Consider the following 20,082-nt stretch of genomic DNA (forward strand, 5'->3'; position numbering starts at 1 on the left):
TCGCACGTGCGGTCTACAACGTTTAACAAAAAAGCGACAACAATATCCAAAATAAAGCGGCATGCGGTTTCTCTGGTATACCGCACCATAACCCATACCGCATGTCGTTTTTTACATATCCCTCAAAAAAGGCAAAAATACATATCTCTACATTATGTAAAGGGGTATAACCAATATCCGCATATACCCACGAGCACACGTGGAATATGCAGAGATAACACACATGAGCCCGTACAGGTGTGTCAGATACTCAGAACCAGCGTTGTTCTTTGGACTGTGAAAACCGCTTCTCAGGAACAGGAAACCGCATTACCTTGAAGTTCTTCAAGCTTCAAATCCTTCGTGTCCGGTTCACAACCAGAGAGGGGACACAAACAGCTTCTCCTTAGGGAAAAGGATAAGTATGATGCGCAACCGCACATCAGCAACCCTGACTCCTGATCCTTCAAGAGCCACATCAAAGAGAATCCCTCTTTTAAAGCAAGTCTTCTATGACAAACCGCGAACACTCATGAGTAGGTGCGGCGGAACGCAACTCCGCGAACGGTAGCTACGGAAGAGCCACAACTAACCCGTCACGCGGTTGAGCAAAGCTACTTCCAGGAAAACTGCTTTCCAACTAAGCGTGAAGGAAAGTGGCTACAGAACGAATGCGGATGAGTTTCACCCAGATTCCTAAGTATCTAAGGTGATCTCGTTGAGCAACAAGCCAAGCAACAGTGGTAACAAGTCTGCTTATGACTCTGTTTGCCCACCTATGAGCTGCATAGAATAAACAATGGTGGGCACAACCATGCCTATGACCATGTTTATTTGACCATTATCCAGGTTTACATCGACCAAACACGGCCAACAATGACGCAACTACCCCACATTGTTCGACCAAACATGGCCAACAATGCAAAGGAACGAGGTAACCGCAAAGGGACGTGCGGTTACTTGATAGCTAAACTGGAAGAACATGAACACCCCACAAAAATATGGATCATCGTTGCATGTCCTGTTGATAAACATAAAGCGAGAGCAAGGCACCTTACAGCATTGCATCCGCTACCGCAGAGGTTACAACTAGAGTTACGGCCACTGACATCTTCAGTCACGGTCTCAAAGGTTGGTTCGACACACCAACAGGTGGCAACCAACCCTCATAACATCAGAAAAAGGTAGACTATACTACCGGATCAAAATCCTCGGCTGAGAATTCCGCATTAGGCGGAACTTGCTCACCGGTACGGAAGAGACGTCACACGACTCTACCGGATCCACAACTTGATTTACTTGAAGCAGGTGCCATCAGCATGGCCTAGAATCTTCTCCAAACTCCAAACTACCTTCTAGACACCATAGTCAAGTACTCCTCCCACATGCAACTTGCATGACGAAGCAACACTAGACTGGGGGGACTTGAAGGGGTATGGTCCCAGATCTCGCACCAGCATGGCCGCGAGTGACCATTACCCTTATCAAAAAACCCCCACCAGCAAGAACTTATCAGTGTCCGTGCGGGCACGCGCGAACACAGCAGTCGAATCCAATCGGTCAAGCGATAGGAAGAAGACTTACCTTGTGTATGAAAATGGGTGTACGCATAGCGATGCGGCCTAGCACCGCATCCTATGAATATTTTCGTCACAACAAGGGATCTGGACAACAGCAACAGTCACCACAAGTGGCGATGCGGCCTGGCACCGCATCCCGCAGTCTTCACCAGAGTGAGAACCTGGAAACAACAGCAATTACCGTAGGCAGCGATGCGGCGAAGCACCGCATCCTGCCCACGAGGCAAGTGGGACTGACACCACAAAGCAAGTGGCACCAATGATTGTCGCCTGTCAGCCCATACGTAAGCAACAGACTGACACCGCAGTAGGACGTGACTTCACCTCCACAGCCGACAAGCCTGACACACCTGCATAAGGGCGGCACGTCGTCAGTCTGTCAACTCAACCACCCTCTGTCACACCCCAACCGATGGCGGAATCATCGGGGCGTGGCACTATGCGAATCAGATTGTTCAAGAGAATCCATAACAACTATATTGCGACAGTATTTAATGTGTTCAATATCCCATACTAATAAACCATACAATCACATAAGGTATCACAGATTTCTTTCCCTCTCGAACAATACAATCCGACAACATAGACTTTTAAGTGAGTTTCTAGACTTCCTAGCTTGATTTGATGTAGTCTGCAACTAAACCTGCAACATACGTTAAAATAATGTCAATACTAAAGTAATGGCAAGTATACAGGTTTGATATGTAGTAGCCTAAATAGATTAAAAGGTGCTACGAATTTCCACATGCATAAACGTAATACACGACATATACACTCACAAAACTGATACTACCAGCTAGGTCCTCGATGCTCGATTCTTCGATGGCATAACTAGACCCCGTCGGGTGCAATAGTACTATACTAGTCTTGGTGGGACGTCGTAAGTATAAGTCCTAGCACATATGCAACTAGCATCACGTATATCTATGCATAACAGTTATTCGCAAGTGATAATTTGAATGATTGAACAATTCGTTTGATAAGTTTGATTTGTTAGGAACGTATGTTACACCTAAAATGCGATAAAAAGGAATTCAAGTATACTCACATTGCGTATTTGGTAGGTTAACACAGCTTGGTTGGATTGGCAGGAAAGTGTCTAAGAATACCCTGATTACAGACTAATTGCGTGAGCGTTTGATAGCGCGTTAAATGATAGCGGGATAACCAAGAACGAATGATGATCCGATCGAATGTTGGCCCGTGCAGATGGGTTGCCCGATCGGCTAACCTGTCCGATCGGCTTGCCTATCCGATCGGCTGGCCCGTCCAGCTGTTATTTGACAAGGTTTGAAGGTTTTTCGGTGGTTTTGGTCGAGACGTTGCTGTGACGTGCTAAACAACTGAAATTCCATCAAGTCCGACTTGTTCTAACGGTCGGGAACCACCCCGTTCCATCAGATCTGGCCATTTCTTGACGGTTTTTCCATGTTTAACCCGAAATTGGTCGTCTCTTCATTAGAAATCAGATCTTGGACCAACACGACACTAGAAATGAGCAGAAGGTCGGTATAAGCTCCGATTCTACCGGTCTTGAGTGCTTCGAGTGTAAAAGAGTTGAAAGAAAGTTGGAAAATCATCTTTCAACCCTTTTATTCATGATTATGTGTAGATCTGTTGTGGAAATGTTGTTTATTCTTGTGGAAATCCTTCGAATCTGAGTTGTTTTTGGTGGAATGAGGCCAACACTTGAAGTTCACAAGAACTTCATGATGACATCACCCTAGAACACCTCAAATCCGTTGATTTCACGGTTAAAAGTTGAGATTTGAAAGATAGAAAGGTGGAGGAGTGCGTATAGATCAAAGAAGTACAAGTTTTGGGTTGAAAACTTACAAGAATCGCGAGAAATCGAGAGATGAAGGGGTTGGAGCGTCTGGTCGAACAGCAGCAGTCACATCAGGTGTTCTTGATGTGACTGAGGGGTATTTATAGGCAAGGAGGAGGGGAAAGGAGATGAAGTGGTGAGTTGGATCGGATGGCCGTCCGATCGGATGGCCATTCGATCGAACTGCCATTCGATCAGATGCCTTCGGCAAGCTAAGTTTTGGCGTTCCGTTTCGATCGTTAAGCATTGCGATAGTTTGGTTACACTTTCTCATCTATATTTCATATATTTATTACAATTAGCTACGTTGGGTCGTATTTATATATCTATATTTCCAAGTTGCGATACATTAACTTAGTTTCGTTTCGAGTATTCGATTTCCTTTCGACGCTTCACGGTCATCGAGGAGGGTAGAATAGGTCCTCTGTCAATGCCATCGTGAACGTTAGATGTATTTTAAGTAATGAGTTGCACTGCGACACATCACGGCTATCAAGGAGGGTAGAATTGGTCCTCACTTGACATCTTCGTGGTTGTCAGCAAGTGTAATGTGATGTGATAGTGATAGAATATGCGAAAATATGCGAAAATAGCGATGTAACTGATGTAGGTACATTATGATCCGAATCTCTGGTGCTAGGCGTAACGAGTATATCGAGTAGTAACAACGCACGAAAGTGCGGGTTGTTACAGTCTCCCATGCTTTAGGAAATTTCGTCCCGAAATTAATCCACCAGTAGGGTTGTAAGAGTTGATGCGAATGAGAGTAGCGATTAAAAGCATCTAGATAAGCGAGCAATCGATTAAGATTCGACGAGCGAGAGTGTTGCGATAACCGGCGATAGCAGCGAGTAGGGTGATTTGCAGGACAAAAGATGATAACACTCACCGAAAGTGATTAGAGAGTGTTTTAAATTTCTGAAAGGTCGATTAATTAGGAATAACTTGCTTATGAAAATCTTCTCACAGTGCGGCGTTAACTGTAGCATGGTTCACATCAGCACGATGAGAAAGGTTTGTTAGGTTACTAAAAGATCTATAAGTGACTAAACTCATTTTACGAAATTTTCTCGCCTCACGGCGGTGACTTGAGTCGATTGTCACACTGATGTCACAAGAAAGTCTCGTTTTGTACAAAGGTTTTGGAAAAAGTTTTATAGGAAAAGTCTTGTAAGAAAAATAAGTTTAAAATTTGTGTAAACAAAACCTTTTAATTATACCAAAAATTTTATTTTAAGGTCGGCCCCGCATGACACTTTCCCACGAAAGTTCTACAATATGGCTAAAACACTTATATATAGGAAGTACCAGCGGCGTATCAACCATGTTTTACTCATATGGCTTCCGTCTCGTGAGGCGGTGTCATACGTGTCGTCATAGCACGGGCAGAATTGCGATGACTCGATCCAAACGAGAAGGGTTGGATCAAGTCTTAAAAGGGCGAGTTGAGCGATGAAGTCATTTTCGAACTCAGTTTTAGTGACGAGCGAGTGCGATAAGCGACGAGCGGTACGCGATGATTGATATCACGTACGCCAATCACCAAGCATAGCGAACGAAGACAGCGATAGTAAGCGAAAATCGATAAGCGACAAGCGAAAAGCGATGAGCGATAGCGTCAATTGATAGCGACAACCGTCGAGCGATAAGTGACAGTCGATGCGTTGCAAGCGATGGAGACATTCGATTCGATTAGATTTGATGACACCACAATTTTAACTACCATTAACCCTCATGGCCTTTTTCCACGAAAGTCTGCTGATACGGCTAAAACACCACCGTGTCTTAGCCCTATTAGCTTCGTCCCGTGAAGCGAGGTCATGAGTGCTAACATAACACAGCTAACACAGATAACACGAATAGCGATGGGCGTTGGAAATATCGAAGCGATGAGATAGGTGCGAGAAGCGTTACAGCGAGAGGCGACGAGTGACGTGCGATACTCGTCAAGCGATTCACGATACACGATTCTCGACAAGCGGTACACAGTAGCGGTAGAGATTGCGAGTTACGCACAATATATGATTCCGATTTCGAGCCACATAATAAGCGTTTGAGATTAAGACACATAATACGCGTTTGATAGATTCTAGCGAGACACATCATATAGATTCCATGCGATAATGCGATTGCGAGCGTGTTGACTTACGAAAAGTCTTGCGAGTACACGCTTTGGTTTGCGATTGAGATTGTTACGCCTTGCGATGCATAGTTTAGTGTGTCAAAAATAACCACAATAGTATAGTAGGTCTACGTTCCAACTCCACGTGGCACTTTCTTCACAAAACTTCGGTTGGCACAGCGAAACACCATCATGTTTCAACCATGCGCCTCTGTTCCGTGAGTAGGTGTCACATTTCGTCAGACATGGTCAAGACACTTGTAACAACTCTCATTAAAATCCAAAATTAGGATGATAATTAGACAATAAGGAAACCCTAATTGAGACACCCAAGTAATTCGGCACTAACCCTAAAATTTCCAGAACAATCGGAATCAGGATTAGGGCCCCTAAAACTCAAGGGGGGCAAACCCTAGTTGATAATTATCCATAATTTGCGTTGTACAGATTGAAATTCATTTTAATGTTGAGTCATGCAAGCTAGTCCCGAACCCAGCTAGCCTATATAATTAGACTGCATCCCTTACGGACCGTAAGGGGAAATGCCATACGGTCCGTAAGCATGTCCAAAAATCACTATAAATAGCAGACATTGGCACTTGCTTTCTGGAGTTAAAACGACGAGAAAACTCTCTGTGTACGTCGAGATATCACCATAGTATTACAATTAAAACACACACTAATATCGAATTGCTGCCGCAAAACAGGGTAATAACTCGATCGCTATTACGATTCATTTTCTGACTGATCAATATATCCAATGGATGTTTAAGTGCCGCCCATATTGGGTGATACTTTGTCGTTCGTCGTTAATTCGATGGATGTTTAAGTATCGCACTTTGTCGTTCGTTGTGAGAATTTGATCTCGTGGGTTATCGTAAATGCTGTATTGATCACTAACCCGGTTTTGTGTGCATTATTATTTAAATTAGGTTAACAAGGCTAAACCATATTCTGTCCGTGTTAAATCTGCAATGTGAGTCATTCTCTTTTTATCAAATGTTTTACAATACTCCAAATTATTTTCAGAATTATAATTAAAGTGATTAAGTTTATGTAATCACCAAATTACAGCCAGTATGTGGGGTATTGTGCACATTACTACTGTTTCTATCACTTTAGGTGGGCGAACCTAAAATTAAGTGATATACGTCATTCATTGGGGCAGCCAATGGTGATATGACCACAGTCACAGATCCGGTCGAGTGACAAATACTGTGGGTAGTTGGTAGATATCAGAAACATATGTAAAAACTCTTAATACTGTAAATTATAATAAACGAGTCATTTCAGTAAACTGAATGATTCACTCAGTATTTCCCGCTGACAAAACCTATATCAAACATGTTTCAGGTGATCTATTGTAATTCAGGAAAAGTGCTGGGAAGCATTTCAAGCTTAAGATAGTGGCTCATTATAAAATAAAGAAATATGTTTTGTAAAAATAAAGATTTCTCAGTAAAATCTTGTTATTGTAAATTATCGGTGTTTTATCCCGAATTGTGAAATAAAATAATCGGGAAAAGTTTTTAGCTTTAAAACGATCCTGGTGGAAAAATTCTGCTGCTAAAATCACATAAATAAATATCACGGGATTTCTGTCCCGCGGCTCCGGAAACATGTTAAACCGGGTCGGGGGCCGTGACAGAAATGAGGTGGTATCAGAGCCACTGAGTTAAGCTAATTAAGTATTTAGAGATACTTAATTTTTCCTGATAACTATTATTTGATTATGTGTTCTATTAAACTGATTATTTGTTAGTTACAGTATGGGTAAGCAAAAGCTGCAAAATATCTATCTTAAATTAGATAGGTCAGTCTACGAAGAGGGAAGTTCATCCCGAAACAAATCTTCAAAACTCCTTACAATTCCTGAAGAAGGAATATTTGTGCGAAAAGCACAATATGAGAAACCGCTTTCTCCTAGAAAAAGGAGTATGATTATTAAGAAAAGTAAAGAGCAAATCCGAGAAAAGAGGATTAAAAGGGAAACCCAGGAATTAATCAATAAATCTTGGGAAGACAAGCTAGGTGAAAAATGGGCATATTTGTATATGCTAGCTACAGTAGCAGAACATGCAGATCTTTAAAAACCCTAAGTCTAGTAATAGCACTTCCCAGTAAATAAATAAATAAATCCGAGTGTGTTCTTTCCTGTTATTTTGTACAAATAGTGTGCAATAAAAACTTTAATGTTTATTTGTTAAACTTTGTTCCAAAGTTTTAACTTAGTATTTTGTGCATTTTGCATATATACTACACAGCATGAATGAGATGTCTGAAGCTTTTCAGAACCTCGATCTTTACCCGGTGAATGTAGAAGTTTCCAAAGATTTCACTGGATACTTTGCTGATGTGGAACAACCTGTAGAATTCAATGCTCCACCTTTGACAAAGCCAAAACGAAAGAAAAGAAAGAATTATGTATGGGGTAGTCGTATCCGTAGGAAAAAGCCAGCCACAAAACTTCCTAAAATAAACAACCCTTTAGAAAAAGGAAAAGAAATTGTAATCAAGGAGAGTTTTAAACAGCAAGAGATGGAAACTGAAGTTAAGAAAAATTCTAGGCAAATTGAAATACAGTTTGAGGAATATTCTAAAGATATAGAAATGGAAGTAGGACAAGGTTCTAGACCAACTCAGATAGAAATTGGAGAGAGCTCCAACCAAAACCAGGGAATAACTTTTTAGGAGGAAATAGATTTTCTATTGGCAAGCTGTGAGACTATTCAGCCTGTCAATACGAATGTTTTTACCTATCCTAGTGAAAATCCACTCCCTATGAATCTTGAACCAGCAATCCCAGAACCAATAGTCCACTCTCAACCTGTAGAAATGGACGAATGGTGGACGAATGATTGGCAATTTCAAAATATTGTCAACGACCCTTATTCCTTTCTTCCATAATTCGATCCAGAACCCCTACCTAATCCACCAATGAGTAACGAAAATATGGCGGAACTTCGCCATTATGGTGAAGAATTGATGGATGCAGGAAATAGAATCAGGGAGATAGGGGGACAAATTGCCTGGAAGTATGATGAAAGGGAACTTCGTTTTTTAGGACGACAAGTGACGAGAGATAGGAGGATGGTAAAACTATAGTTGTGTAATAGTGAAAGAAATAATGAAATCAGTCTGTAACATAGCTACGAATAAAACTTTGTAAAATATTGGTGTGTATTGATGCATACTATAACAGATATAAAATGGAATCGAGAAATCGATAGTTTTGACTATACGTGTATTGTAAATTGTCTGATTGTTTGTGTATAATTGCTATTTATCAAATACTAATAAAAATCATATATATATTATCAGATGGCAAATATTGGTAATGAACCGGTAAATGAGGTTAATCAGTCGGAGCAACATCCAGGGGATCAATATATGACTAGACAAGATATTGAAAATATTGTTGCTCAAGGGATAGCCAATGCTATTCCAGCATTCGTTGCTGCTGTAAAAAGTCCAATCGAACCGCAACATATCATTCCTAGTAAACGTACTTCTGAAGATAACTTCAGTAATAGTATAAACGGGGGCAATAATCATGTTAATCATGATAATGAATCCCAGCACACGCCGCTCCCTAAGAAACTGAAAGCTGCAACACCTGGTTGCACTTTCAAAGAATTCCTTGCTTGTAAACCCACTGAATTTGCAGGCAATGAAGGGGCAACTGCATCACTGCGTTGGTTAGAGAAAACCGAAGCAGTAATTACAATAAGTAAGTGTGCCAAAGATGATCAGGTCATGTACGCATCAAATCTGTTTAAAGAAGGAGCACTCGAATGGTGGAACACTGTGTTACAAGCTAAAGGAAGAAATAGGGCTTATGCTATGACTTGGGAGGAGTTTAAGAATTTTGTAGAAAGAAAATTCTGTCCTGAGTATGAAAAGGAACAAATGGCAAATAAGTTCCTAACTCATCGGATGATAGGTGTGGATTGTCGTGGTTATACTTCGACATTCTTTGAATATGCTAGTGTGGTACCAACACTGGCTTCGCCAGAACCGGTACTCATTTCTCGCTATATTTGGGGATTAATTAGCGAAATTCGCAATATCGTTAAGGCTGCGAGACCTCGCACTATTGACGATGCAGTAGAATTAGCTAACACCCTAACTGATGAACTGATACGCACAAGAGATGAAGACAGGAAGAAGGAACTAGCTCAGAAAATTATCCAAGGATTTAGGGTGGGTAATAGTAGTAATTTCAAGAAAAGAGGAGCAGGGCAATCTTCAACTTCGCCATTCTGCAAAATTTGCAAAAAGAAACATTTTGGAAAATGTAATAAAATTTGCAATTTTTGCAAAACGATAGGACGTCGTGAAGAAAACTGCAGAAAGAAATCCATAATTTGTTACAATTGTGGAGAAGCCGGACATTTCAAAACAGAATGTCCTAAGTTAGTCAAACCAGTAGACAACAAACCCAAGGCGACCGAAGGAGCTACTAAGAAGAATGCCAGAGCATTTCAGCTAACCACTCAAGAAGCAGAGCTCATCCCGGATGTGATAGCCGGTACGTTTTTAGTTCACGACGTTTATGCAAAAGTATTGTTTGACTCTGGTGCAAACCAAAGTTTTACAAATACTTCATTCTGCCAAGCTCTTAAGTTACCCTTAACTACCATTAGGCAGATTTTTACAGTCGAAACCGCAGATGGGAATTCAGTAAAAATCAATCAAGTTTTGCAAAAAGTAGAAATAGAACTTTCAGGTCATAAATTTGCTGCAAACCTATTACCTATGAAATTAGCTGAATTTGATGTTGTGTTAGGAATGGATTGGTTAATAGCCAACCATGCTCAAATCATTTGTGATAAAAACTCTATAGAAATTCAAGCACCTACTGGAGAAGTAATCATGATTACAGGAGATAAACCTCGAAAGCCACTAAAGTTCATATCAGTAATGAAAGTTGCTAATTATGAACGAAAACAAGGAATAGTATATATGATTTCAGTAATCATTAGTACTAAAGGTAAGGAACTTAAGGAAATTCCTGTAGTCTCAGAATACCCAGATATATTTCCGGAAGATTTACCTGGGTTACCACCAGATAGGGAGGTAGAATTTAGGATTCATCTAATTCCAGGAATTACACCGATAGCCAAGGCACCTTATCGATTAGCTCCTACCGAAGTGCTAGAATTGAAGAAGCAATTAGATGAATTACTAAGCAAAGGATTTATACAACTTAGTTCATCCCCTTGGGGTGCACCAGTGTTGTTTGTGAAAAAGAAAGATGGATCGATGAGAATGTGTATCGATTATAGAGAGCTAAATAAGGTTACAATTAAGAATCGATACCCATTACCTAGGATTGATGATCTTTTTGATCAATTACAAGGCGCTAAATATTTTTCTAAGATAGACTTGCGTTCCGGATATCATCAATTAAAAGTTCAAGAAGAAGACATACCTAAAACTGCTTTTAGAACTAGGTATGGACACTATGAGTTTACAGTTATGCCCTTTGGGTTAACTAATGCACCTGCAGCATTCATGGACATGATGAACAGAATCTGTAAACCATATTTGGATAAATTTGTAATTGTTTTCATAGACGATATACTTATTTATTCAAAAAGTCAAGACGAACATAGTCAGCACTTGCATGCACTCTTAACTTTGTTAAGAAAAGAAAAATTGTACGCCAAATTTTCGAAGTATGAATTTTGGCTACAAGAAGTGCAATTCTTAGGACACATGGTGAATCATGAAGGTATTTACGTAGATCCTGCTAAGATAGAAGCAATTACCAATTGGAAGGTTCCGCAAACCGCAATGGAAATTAGAAGTTTTATAGGTTTAGCCGGGTATTATAGACGGTTTATTAAGGATTTTTCCAAGATAGTTGTACCATTAACTAAGCTAACCTGTAAAACCATTAAGTTTGAATGGGGACCTAAACAAGAAGAAGCCTTTAAAATCTTGAAGCAGAAATTAACCAATGCTCCAATCTTAGCCTTACCAGAAGGAACAGAAGATTTTGAAGTATATTGTGATGCTTCAAAATTAGGATTTGGATATGTGTTAATGCAACGCAAGAAGGTAATTGCGTATGCTTCCAGACAATTGAAGAAGCACGAGGAAAACTATACAACTCATGACTTAGAATTAGGAGCTATAGTTTTTGCCCTTAAGATATGGAGACATTATCTGTATGGAAGTAAGTTTACTGTTTATACAGATCATAAAAGTTTAAGGTATATATTTGGGCAAAAAGAGTTAAATATGAGGCAAAGAAGATGGATGGAAATCCTAAGTGATTACGACTGTGATATTCAATATCACGAAGGAAAGGCAAACGTAGTCGCAGATGCCTTAAGTCGTAAGTATCATGAGAAGCAAAGGAGAGTCCGTGCTCTTAGAATAAATCTACAAGTAGATTTAATGGGACATTTAAAGGAAATTCAGGAAACAGCAATCAAGGATGATGGTGAAGGAATGAAAGGTTACCTAAAGGAATTGGGACAAGGAAATGATGGAATTTGGAAATTCCACAAAAGCAGAATTTGGGTACCTGAACAGGGAAATTTAAGATCAAAGATTTTAGAGGAAGCTATAAATCTAGATATACTGTACATCCAGGAAACAATAAGATGTACCAAGATTTAAGAAAGAATTTCTGGTGGATAGGAATGAAAAAGGATATAGCCGAATACGTATCTAAGTGTCTAACTTGTTCACAAGTTAAAGCCGAACACCAGAAACCTTCAGGACTACTACAACAGTTAGAAATGCCTGTATGGAAATGGGAACTCATAACAATGGACTTTGTTACTAAGTTACCCAAAACCAGAAAAGGTAACAATGCGATTTGGGTAATTGTGGATCGATTAACCAAATCTGCTCATTTTCTACCTATGAAAGAAACCTTTAGCATGGAAAGGTTAGCCAAATTATATGTGGATGAAGTAGTATCCTTACATGGAGTCCCACTCTCCATTGTATCGGATAGAGATAGTCGTTTCACTTCCCGTTTCTGGACAAGCTTCCAAGAAGCAATGGGAACCTGACTCAATCTAAGCACTGCATATCATCCACAAACGGACGGGCAAAGTGAAAGGACGATCCAAACTCTAGAAGACATGCTCCGAGCATGTGTAATTGACTTTGGTGGTAATTGGGATAACCATTTACCATTAATCGAATTCTCCTATAATAATAGTTATCACTCAAGCATCGAAGCCGCTCCATTCGAAGCACTGTATGGACGCAAGTGCAGAACTCCCGTATGTTGGGCAGAAATAGGAGAAAGTCAATTATCAGGTCCAGAAATCGTACAAGAAACCACAGACAAGATAACTCAAATTAAGGAAAGATTGAAAACAGCCAGAGATCGTCAAAAAAGCTATGCAGACAATCGCCGCAAGCCACTAGAATTCCAGATAGGAGACAAAGTACTATTGAAAGTATCTCCTTGGAAAGGAGTAGTACGATGCGGTAAGAAAGGAAAACTGAGTCCAAGATATGTTGGACCATTCCCAGTGATCCAACGAATAGGACCAGTAGCTTATCGCTTACAACTACCAGAAGAACTAGCTGGAGTACATGATGTATTTCATGTATCCAATCTCAAGAAATGTCTATCAGACGAATCCCTGGTAGTACCTCTTCAAGATGTGGAGGTAAATGAAAAGCTGAAATTCATAGAGAAACCCTTACAAATAGAAGACCGGAAGGTCAAGTTTCTCAAACACAAGTGACTAGTACTGGTGAAAGTCAAATGGAAATCCAAGAGAGGACCAGAATATACTTGGGAACTGGAGTCAGAAATGAAGCGGAAATACCCTCATCTATTTCAGTGAATCTCGAGGACGAGATTTTTCTTAAGGTGGGGAGGATGTAACAACTCTCATTAAAATCCATAATTAGGATGATAATTAGACAATAAGGAAACCCTAATTGAGACATCTAAGTAATTCGGCACTAACCCTAAAATTTCCAGAACAATCGGAATCAGGATTAGGGCCCCTTAAACTCAAGGGGGGCAAACCCTAGTTGATAATTATCCATAATTTGCGTTGTACAGACTGAAATTCATTTTAATGTTGAGTCATGCAAGCTAGTCCCGAACCCAGCTAGCCTATATAATTAGACTGCATCCCTTACGGACCGTAAGGGGAAATGCCATACGGTCCGTAAGCATGTCCAAAAATCACTATAAATAGCAGACATTGGCACTTGCTTTCTGGAGTTAAAACAACGAGAAAACTCTCTGTGTACGTCGAGATATCACCATAGTATTACAATTAAAACACACACTAATATCGAATTGCTGCCGCAAAACAGGGTAATAACTCGATCGCTATTACGATTCATTTTCCGACTGATCAATATATCCAACGGATGTTTAAGTGCCGCCCACATTAGGGTGATACTTTGTCGTTCGTCTTTAATTCGATGGATGTTTATGTGACAACTGCCACTTTACGGTAACTTTTCACACTTAAAATACTCATTTTAGCTACATTTTTAGCTACATTTTTTATTCATTTTGAACATCTGAACTGCTTATTTCGTGACATACACATAGAATACTCAAGGAATACTTACTTAGGATGCATATGACTCATTTTTATTAAGTACATTTGGAACAGTTTAAACAATGCATCGAAACTACTAGAAAAGCACCTAATAAACTAGTATTCTGACGAAAAAGCAGAATCCGCAGAAAATCATCTAAACGACATCTTTAGGACTTAGACGAAAGTCCAACATCTTATATATATTAAACCCTAACTAGGAATACAAGGGTTTGATTTAAATCCTTTCCGAAGTCCGATAACACTAAAAATTGCCCGAAAAGCACTAAAAGCGATGATTTCAACATTTTTCCGCAGAAATTCTGCTGAAATCAGCTTTCTAATATTTTTACGACATGTAAAAATATTATTTGACATATAATTCATGTGAGGATACATTCGGGTAATATCCGAGCCAATAACTACATCAATTCACACATGTTTCGCAACTTAGCGTTCAAATAACATCTAACCGAAACAATTCGAAACAAATGTCCGAACGATATCAAATCTTTTTTTAATGGTCATCTAGTGTTAATCGGATCATTTTGGTCTAGTAATGATCATTTAACACCCTTTAAACACTTAAACACTTATACTTATAAACTACCTAAAACATCTAACTAAGAACTCTAGCATTTTTACTAAGTAATTCAAGAAGGAAAAGCAAAGGGAACCCCCCCCCCCCATTCACGGTTGCAACACCCCTTGTGGGCCCCACTTTTCTTTCAACTTGTTACCAATAATATCTAGATATTTACTTCATGTTGCAACTTGATACAAGTGGTGAAATGTGATCATTGTAGCAACTAGCTACCTTCTTTTTCTAACCCTTTCATTCATGCATTTCACCTCCTATCTTCACAACACCAAAAGCTCCCAACAACACCCCATTTTCGGTCAAGAACACCCCTCCCCCATCTTCATTTTCAAGCCACTTTCATGATGATCAAGATGCATTTTCATGGAACTTAGGAGGATCTAAGACAACCACAAGTTGAAGCAAGCATTTCCATTCATCTAAGAGCTTTCAACCATCAAATCTTCATCTTCTTTGCTTCTTATTTTCACCTAGATCATCCCTAGCCAAGAGCTAGAAGTGAGACTTCTAAATCCTTTATTTTCATACTTGTTTATGTATTTATTGTTAAAGAACAACTTATAACTAAAACAACAATACAAAACAAGATGAAAATATAAAGAAGCAAAATAATAATCACGATATAAAAGTGTGTTTATGTTGTGAGTTAAAGATGATTACTTGCATATTTGATCTAGTTTTGATGATTAGCATAAAAATAACTTGTTAGATGATGTTTAAAAACATAATCTAACAAGTGTACATGAAAATGTTTAAGGGTTTTGTTAAACATAAATGTTTAGATGGAGGATCATGATCTTTGATTTTGTTAAAGTATGTAAGGTTGTTAACTAAAAATAATGCTTTTACAAGTTATAAAAAGAAAACATACAAGATGGGTTTTTATGAAAAGCTTGTTAAAACTAGAAGTAAAATATGATTTTTGGACTAGTAAACATATGTAAAGATCATACCAAAACCCTACATGATTATGAGTTCATCTTGATAAGTTATGTTATAAATCTCATATGTTTTTATTAAGAAAAATATGAGAAGATTAGTGGTGATTTTATAAGAAAAAGATGTGTTTTTATTAAACATGGCAAAGTCCATATTTCTAATAAAATATGGCCAAGTTTTTCTTAAAAATCATAAGTTACAAAAACTATTATTTTTGACAAAATCTTTATTAGATTAAAAAGATTTTAAAGAATAGTTTTTATAAAAGCAAAGTTTGAAATAAATATATATTTTTGAGAAAATATATATTTAGTTAACTTAACAACTTATGTGCTATGTGTCATTTGTTTGTATTAGTTATATTTATGATAACTAGGAACTTGAATACAATGATACAAATGAACACAATGTACATTTCGACTAAAGTCTTACAAGACTACATTTAAATACATCTTATAAACACCTTACGGACATTCCGAGCTTTCGAACACAACTTATGGTCAAAATGGACGACGGGCGAATCTATGAACATATCGCCATTCCGAGGAAGTTACTACGACGTTTAGGCGATCTTTCGACACGAATACATACACATCACCGAAAACAATATCCGAATGTTTTGAAACTTATAAAAACTATTGTGTATTCTTTTAACTAAAAAGCCTATACTTAGTAATTTTTATAAAAATGAAAGAATATATTTTTAACAAATGGGCTTCTCTTATAACAAATGGACTATTTTACGAATGGGCTTATTTTTAACAAATGGGCTTATTTTATAACAAATGGGCTATTTTTACAAATGGGCTTATCATTCTAAATGGGCTTAACATAAATACATGGGCTAAGCCCAATACCAAAACTTATGGGCTAAGCCCAATACCCAACATATGGGCCAAGGCCCAATAACACAAAGCCCAATAACATTTGGGCCCACACTATTGAGGCCCAACACTATTGAGGCCCAACACTATTGAGGCCCAACACTATTTAGGCCCAACACTATTGAGGCCTAACACTATTTAAGCCCAACACTATTTAGGCCCAACACTATTTAGGCCCAACACTATTGAGGCCCAACACTATTTAGGCCCAACACTATTTAGGCCCAACACTATTGAAGCCCAACACTATTTTGGCCCAACAACATGAATTCTTGGGCTAAGCCCAATGACATATAAATTGGTAAAAATACAATTATACAATTTATTCATACAAGACATGAAATCCAGAGGACAAGACCCGATGATACAACTCACGAGATACAAGAATATATATTTGGCGAAATATATACACTAAACAGTTATCAATTAATACATCTAAGACACAATTCAATGAATAACAAAGACATACAATTCTTAACACATATTCAAGATAAAAGACTTGTACTCAAGTCATTACAAGACCGAAGTGTCTAACAAATATAGAACGTTTGTAGGTGGTGATACTATTCAGGACGACCGTACGTCAGATCACAGTTACTTACCATTCACGGACGCAATTCTGTGAGTTCATGTCCCCTATTCATTTAAATGTTTTACAACTTTACAACTATCGGGGAAAATACATGTTCAATGTATGTTAAAGTTAGGGAATGAAACACCTTAGATCATGTGCGAATTAGGGTTATACATCTAAGCACCATTAATCCAGTTTGGACCTAGGTACAAGTGGTTAGATCTAATGGGTTTTGGCGAGCCCCACTCTTGGTCGTGGACCCATACGGAAGAGTGCTTTTGTGTCCCAGTCGATAGGAATCGGCATAAAATCGTCTAGGGTTGGATTGCTTCCTTTTTCGTCACACATATTAATGTCCTCGCGAAACATTAATGATCAACGATTTCATTGACGCTTTACATACTACATCATTACATACAGATACATTTTATACAACTCACATTTTATGGATACATTTTATACAACTCACATTTTATGGATACATTTTATACAACTCACATTTTACAGATACATTTTATACAACTCACATTTTACAGATACATCTCATACAACTAAACTGCATGAACTCGCCAACTTTTGTTGATGTTTTCAAACTTAACATGTATTTCAGGAAATTAGTGGACCATGCAGACATTTCAATCAAGGAAAGCAAGTATCAAGACTCCATGCCACCATTTGAAGGGTTTGCCCGTTATATACCGCCTCTTTGCGGTGATATAGTGGTCAAAGCCTTAACATTTTAAGACTTACATTTTGATGTATAAAACAATGACAACTTATTTTCATTTGATGGTTTGTAACCAGTACGTTTAACTTATGTTGCGTTCTTTTGAAACGATTATGACAATGGCATTGGAGCTTGTTTTTATTCATTTAGTATGTTCACTTATATTGTTATGCAATGAGAACCGATCAGATCACACCTCGCGCTTCCGCTATGAGTGGGTGTGACAGTTTAAGTATCGCACTTTGTCGTTCGTTGTGAGAATTTGATCTCGTGAGTTATCGTAAATGCTGTATTGATCACTAACCCGGTTTTGTGTGCATGATTATTTAAATTAGGTTAACAAGGCTAAACCATATTCTGTCCGTGTTAAATCTGCAATGTGAGTCATTCTCTTTTTATCAAATGTTTTACAATACTCCAAATTATTTTCAGAATTATAATTACAGTGATTAAGTTTATGTAATCACCAAATTACAGCCAGTATGTGGGGTATTGTGCACATTACTACTGTTTCTATCACTTTAGGTGGGCGAACCTAAAATTAAGTGATATACGTCATTCATTGGGGCAGCCAATGGTGATATGACCACAGTCACAGATCCGATCGAGTGACAAATACTGTGGGTAGTTGGTAGATATCAGAAACATATGTAAAAACTCTTAATACGGTAAATTATAATAAACGAGTCATTTCAGTAAACTGAATGATTCACTCAGTATTTCCCGCTGACAAAACCTTTTTCAAACATGTTTCAGGTGATCTATTGTAATTCAGGAAAAGTGCTGGGAAGCATTTCAAGCTTAAGATAGTGGCTCATTATAAAATAAAGAAATATGTTTTGTAAAAATAAAGATTTCTCAGTAAAATCTTGTTATTGTAAATTATCGGGGTTTTATCCCGAATTGTGAAATAAAATAATCGGAAAAAGTTTTTAGCTTTAAAACGATCCTGATGGAAAAATTCCGCTGCTAAAATCACATAAATAAATATCTCGGGATTTCTGTCCCGCGGCTCCGGAAACGGGTCAAACCGGGTCGGGGGCCCTGACAACGCTTATATATATGAAGTACCAGCGGTGTATCCACCACGCTTAACCATGCCCTGAACGTAAAGGCATCATTGAGATTCACTGCGATCTCCGTGCACTAACCAAAATAATCCCGTGTGCACCCGTGATTAACTTGATTCTTGCACGTTCATCGTACCTCATCTCAAGAACGCATGATAGGGGTAAAGTATATTATATAGTACATAGTGCTAGCATTTAGATGGTGCGCGAGTATAAGAGGAATAGAATCCACATGCGACGATAGATGAAACAAGTTCCACACATAAAAGGGATTAACGGCGATAAGTCGTATTATTACAACAACATTAGAAACAAAATAACGTTGCTGTGGAGGATTTCTGCGGAGACTGCGGTTGTTGCTGAAATTCCTCAAAGCTGCGGTCCCGTGCGGCAGTGTTGCGTAAGATGACTGTACCAGTTGCAATTTGCGCAATAGCGACAGTTAGCTTCTGGCGGGCGATGATACGTACACTTGAGACACAGGGGATGGGGTCCATTATAAGCACGTTTCAGTTGAACTGGGGCTGCTTGGAGAGGTTCTGGTTGTGACAGTCCAGTTGTTGAAGAGTCTGGGCTCATGTTCCTTCGTTTACAGCTGTGCTGAGCTTCCTGAGATGATGCAGTGTCGTTGGCGGATGTGTCTGATGATTTGCTGGAGACATCGTTAGAGGAATCTTCAGAAGTTTCGTCGATAGATTTGCCGGAAGAATCGTCAGAAGAATTGATGATGATTGCATGATGAGCCTGCTTGACAGGCTTCTTGGAGAAGAATCCGTCCAAGACTCGTTTGTCGTTAATTTCTGCGGCCAAATGGTAGGTTTCTTCGATGGTAGTAGGTCTGGCAGCTTCGATGAAATCACCCACACACTCAGGCAAGCCGCGAATGTACTTTGGAATGGCTTTTTCTGAAGTGTTGACTTGACTTGGGCAGATTACGCTAAGCTGTTTGAACCTTGCGGTGTAGCCAGCATTGTCACCTTCGACTTGCTTGATTTTCCAAAATTCGTCTTCTAGCTTCTGAATTTCGTGGGGAGGGCAGTACTCTTTTTTCATGAGCTCTTTCAGCTCATCCCAAGAAAGAGCGTAAGCTGCGGAGATCCCACGTTTGTTGCGTTCGGCAGTCCACCATTCGAGTGCTCGCGATTGAAATACTCCGGTAGCGCAAGTAGTACGGAAACTATTGGGACACCCACTTTGACAAAGGGTAACTTCGATAGAATCGAACCACTGGAGTA

The 20,082-nt window shown here is 38.9% G+C and overlaps 1 long non-coding RNA gene across 1 annotated transcript; it reads left to right on the forward strand.

The window, feature by feature from the left end:
• The first annotated feature begins 14,883 nt into the window (after positions 1–14,883).
• Positions 14,884–17,700, forward strand: LOC118490349. The gene is made up of 3 exons (XR_004889348.1): positions 14,884–15,151; positions 17,031–17,097; positions 17,661–17,700. It is a non-coding gene; the product is annotated as an uncharacterized LOC118490349 (long non-coding RNA).
• The last annotated feature ends 2,382 nt before the right edge of the window (positions 17,701–20,082 follow it).

Source organism: Helianthus annuus, chromosome 3 (genome assembly GCF_002127325.2).
Source record: "Helianthus annuus cultivar XRQ/B chromosome 3, HanXRQr2.0-SUNRISE, whole genome shotgun sequence".
Lineage (NCBI taxonomy): Eukaryota > Viridiplantae > Streptophyta > Magnoliopsida > Asterales > Asteraceae > Helianthus > Helianthus annuus.